The sequence below is a fragment of the Tupaia chinensis genome, unplaced genomic scaffold, assembly GCF_000334495.1.
Source record: "Tupaia chinensis unplaced genomic scaffold, TupChi_1.0 Scaffold143921_1, whole genome shotgun sequence".
NCBI classification, from domain to species: Eukaryota; Metazoa; Chordata; class Mammalia; order Scandentia; family Tupaiidae; genus Tupaia; species Tupaia belangeri.
Window position 1 is genome coordinate 223,918 of NW_006203772.1, and position 5,102 is coordinate 229,019.

At 41.4% G+C, this 5,102-nt stretch overlaps 1 pseudogene; it reads left to right on the plus strand.

Moving 5' to 3' along the window:
- Positions 1-995: 995 nt before the first annotated feature.
- On the plus strand, positions 996-1,065 carry LOC114005509 (uncharacterized; annotated as a pseudogene).
- The last annotated feature ends 4,037 nt before the right edge of the window (positions 1,066-5,102 follow it).

Consider the following 5,102-nt stretch of genomic DNA (forward strand, 5'->3'; position numbering starts at 1 on the left):
CCGAGCCCAGTAGCAGAAACCTCATGACGTCCCTAAAGAGTCAAAGCAAAAATGACTGGCCTACTCCAGAGACAGAATCTGAGGTCTGGCTCCAGCAAGGGAATTGCTCCTTCAAGGTCAACAGCTCATCAATAACAGAGCCAGAACCAGTACCACCTCACTCTGTTTTCCTCCTCCTTCCACTGCCCAGGGATCTTCTAGGTTCCAAAGGAAAGTGCCAGGAACTAAATGCATTCGGATGCACCATTAGCAGCAGGACCAGTGCCAGAGGCATGAAGACTTCAAAGGAGGCAGGGGGCCAGGGTTTTTCCCAGCCTGGCCTCCTCCAGGCCTGAGGGATACAGGTCTCTCCTCAGGGTGGACATCAACTTGTGCTCACTCCAAGGATTAAGACCCCAGGACAGGGACCATTATGGTTTGGATAATGGTTTGACCCCCAAAGTTTCACATTTGCAATGTGGTCTTAGTGGGTGATACCTGGATGTCCCCCCAAAGTCCGTGTGTTGAGACCTGATTGTATTATAAAGGTGCAAATTTAATCCCGCCATGGTGTCTCAGGTGGGGTTTTTGGGTGCGATAAAATGATTAGGGTGGGATTCCCCAGGATTGAGCTCTGGTGCCTGTACAAGAGGAGCAGAAAAAAGCCACAGGGATCCAGACTCCATTCTACTCTGCAGAAAGTTCTGCCTCTCCCACTTTGTGATGCCTTTGGAATTTCCAGCTGCCAGAATTGTGTTAATAAACCTGTTTTTTTTTTTTCATTGTTTTCCTTTAATTTCCCTCTGTAGAGAGACCGAAGGAGAGGGAGAAAGCACCACCCAGTGGGGCATGTTTATACCACAATCCCTTCTTCTCCATTTGCCCATTCTGTCAGAATTTGGGGCACACATACACAGGTACCTGGTGTGTTTCAACCCACTAGACTGGGATTTGAACTGCATTCAACTATGTGGAACCCAACTTTCTTTTTTTCTTTTAAGAATTATTTAATTTTAATCGCTTCTCGGCCTTTTGGCTAAGATCAAGTGAAGAATTATTTAATTTTATTTATTGTTATTATTATTCGTTTTCATTTTGACCAGAGAAAGACAAAGAGAGAGAGAGAGAGAAAGTGAGAAAGCAAGCTGCCAGTTCCAGACTTGAACCGTGGTTGATCATGTGGGAGTCCAGTGCCCTAACCACAAGGTAGCTTTCTTAACTGCTGGTCTATGGAGCTAGCCCAATAGACTGGTATTTCTCTATAATAATCACTCAGTCTCAGGTATTTCTACTAGCGACACAATGATGGGCTGAAACAGGGCCCATCCTCCCCGTGTGAAGGTGGCAGGACAGCAGGCAGTGTAGAACCTCAACCCTGTTCTACTTGGTAGCTGCAGCGAGGACGATGATCACAGTGGTACAGGGGAATCTTCTTCCTTACGGGTCTCTCCTCTTGCTATATCTTCTCTGCAGATTCATAACCCCATAAACTACAGCAAAACCCCATCCTATACACATGTACTGTACAGCCTCATTGCAAACTAATTTGCCCCACCCGTTCTTTTCCACACGCCCCTTCTTCACCTCTGCGGTAACTGACAGCACCTGACCATTCGCTTCTTGGTGACATTCTTTCTACGCTTTGTTTCTACCATAGCCTGCTCCAAACAGGCTTCTGCTGCCACCTCCCTGGCAGCTCCTCTTATCACTGTCACTGACCCCTCTCCCTCTGCCCTGATATCAAATGCTGGCCTTCCAGCAGAGTTATACACCCTCACTCAGGGACTCTCATGTGGGGGGTGGGAGACTATATTTTTTAAATATTTATTTAATTCCACTTGTTATTATTATTATCATTTTAATTTGACTAGAAAGAGAGAAAGGGAAAGCAAGAAAGCAAGCCCCAGGTCTGGGACTGGAACCATGGTCGGCCATGTGGGAATCCAGCACCTTTAACCACCACACCACCTGCCAGCCCGGAGGGAGACTTTTTTTTTTAAGTTTTTTTTTTCTTAATGTTATTTTAAAATATTTTTTATTTACATTTTTAAATTTATATTTAATCACTGTACATATTTATAGTATATGGCATGGTTTATCCCAGTATGAATACGGTGCATATTAGTCAAGTCAAAGACATTACCATATATGGTATCATCAACAGATAACTTCTCATTTTTGTGCCTATTAAATGTTTTGTTTTTTCCCCGCCCCCCTCCCTCCCCTCCCCTATTACCCACGCCCTTCTATACTGCCTCTCGTATCTACACTTTTAAAGAATTATTTTACTTACTTTTATTTATTATTATTATTTTCCAGTTTGATCAGAGAGAGAGGGGAAATGAGAAAGCAAGCCGCCAGGTCCAGGACTTGAACTGCAGTCAGCCACGTGGGAGTCCAGCCCTTTTAAGCACTATGCTACCTGCAGGTCCCCATTCAGTATTAAGTGGGGACACACAATACTTGTCTTTAACACTCTGGCTTGCTTCACTTACCATTAAATCTTCCATAGTTCAGGACAGCAGGTGGTATGGTGGTTACTGCTGGAACCCTAGATGGCTGACCACAGTTCGAGTCCAAGCCCTGGCAGCTTGCTTTCTCACTTTCCTTCTCTCTTGCCTTCTCTCTGGTAAGTGCATGAGCCCTATAGCAAATTAAGAAATAATAGTAATGAGTAAAATTGATTAAATATATTTTTTTTAAACTTCCATAGTTGTTCACTTTATATCAAATGTCAAGGTCTCATTGTTTTTTATGGCTGAGTAGTATTCCATAGAGTACATGGGCCATATTTTTTTCAATCCATTTTTGGACATTCATGTTAATTCCATGTCCTAGCGATTGTGAATAATGCTGCAATAAACATGGATGTGCAAGTGTTTTTCTGATTGTTTTCCTATCCTTTGGGTAAATATCAGGGAGTGGAAATACTGGGTCGTATGGTAGTTCTATTTGCAGGTTTCTGAGGAACTTCCATATGGTTCTCCATGGTGGCTGTACTAGTTCACATTCCTACCAACAATGGAGGAGGGTTACCTTTTCAACACAATCTCTAGCACCTTCATTCTTTTTTTTTTTAATTATTTAATTTTATTTATTAATATTTTAAAATTTGCTACAGGTCACACCTACCCCCAGAAAGAGAAAGTGAGAAAGCAAGTCACCAGATTTGAAACTGAAACCATGGTCGGCCACGTGGGAGCCCAGTGCCTTAACTTCCACACCACCTGCCAGCCCCCACCTATAATATTTTTTAAGGTTTTTGCCATAGGTTGCACACACTCACTGGAAAGAGAGACAGACAGACAGTGAGAGGGAAAGTGAGAAATCATCCCCTGGGGAGATGCCACACCACAATCCCTTCTCCTCCATTGTCCTCTCAGGACTTTGGGCATTCACGCACATACCCCCAGCTTGAGTTTCAAGTCACCAGGTCTGGGACTTAAACCACAGTGAACCTTGTGGGAGTCCAGCACCTTAACTACCATGCCATCTGCTGGCCCCTCATTCTTTATTTTTTAAATCTTAGCCACTCTGACTGGGATTAAGTAGTTTCTCATTGCGGTTTTGATTTGCATTTCCCTTATGATAAGAGACATTAAGTACTTTTTCAAATACTTTTTGGCGGTTTGTATGCCCTCTTTGGAGAGTTGTCTGTTTAATTCATTCGCCCATCTTTTGATCGAATTACTTTTTGAGGGGAAAGCTATTTGAGTTCCCTGTATATTCTGGTTACTAGTCCCTTATTGAGGTGTGCTTTGCGAATATATTCTCCCATTCTGAGGGTGGTCTCCTCACCCAAATTACTGTTTCTTTTGTCATGCAGAAGCTTTTTAGCTGAGGTAGTGTCGCTTGTCTATTTTGGGGATTATTGCCTGTGTTTTGGAGGTCTTATTTAAAAAGTCTTTGCCTACTCCAACGTCTCCAACAGTTTCCCCTATGTTTTCTACCAGTAGTTTGATAGTTTGAGGTTTCATGTTTATATCCTTGATCCATTTTGTGTTGGTTTTTGTTCATGGTAAGAGGAGTCCAATGTCATTTTTCTGCAAGTGGATATCCAGTTTTTCCGGCACTATTTCTTGAAGAGATTTTCTTTTCCCCACTGGGTGTCTTGTGCCTTTTGTCAAAAACCTCTATGTTTTGGGGTTTATTCCTGGGTTCTCAATTCTTTTCCATTGGTCATGCCTGTTTTTATGTCAATACCATGCTGTTTTTTTTTTTTCTTTTTTTTTTTATTATTATCATAATCTTCTTTATATTACATTGGATTACATATAACTTTACATTGACTTCCATTGCTTTTTCAAAAGGGAATGCCATGCATGTCAGTCAATACAGAGGCATCGATCTCCCCGCTTTATCATTCAAAGTCTTTTCCATGCATTTCCCAATAATTATTATTATTATAATTTTTTAAAACAGTCAATCACTATTTCTCATTTTGCTTGTTAAAAGACTTCACCCATCATGAAATACTTCCCAGACCAGTCCAGTTGAGAATACTATACACGTCATCTTCAACAGATAATAAACCATATCTGTTTCTCACTAACATCCCCTCTATTGTTCACTTGCTATCTTTCTCTATCCTCTTCTCTTTTTTTTTTTTTTATAGTTTATTTTTTATTATAATTTTTTTTCCCATCGCAACACACAAATGAATTTTCCATCCAATATATACTGTGCGTTGGCTCAATCAAGCACGTCAACATATATGTTCTCAGCAAATAATTTCCCAATTCTTGTGTCCTGCATACCTTGCCTTTTGTTTTACCATCCTAGATTCCCCATCCCCCTCCCTCTGTTATGACCCATCCTCCTCCCACATTGTCCCTGTCATCCCCGATTGCCCTCCGTGCCTCACCCCTCCCCAAATGATCTGTCAGTGATCTTAATTAGTCTAAGTCTCTCCAATAGTTATCACAGCTGACACATGCCTCTACATGAACTCAAGTCTGACTTTAGGCCTAAACCCCATTGGGTAAAAAGAGCATACTATAAAGTAGAACCCAACTGGGCCCATACCGCTCACTGCAGCCATCAAATATCCAATTTTTTTTTTTTTAATTGTACGAATAGTTTTCCCTTTTTTTTTGTTTTTTGTTTTTGTTTTTTTTTTTTTT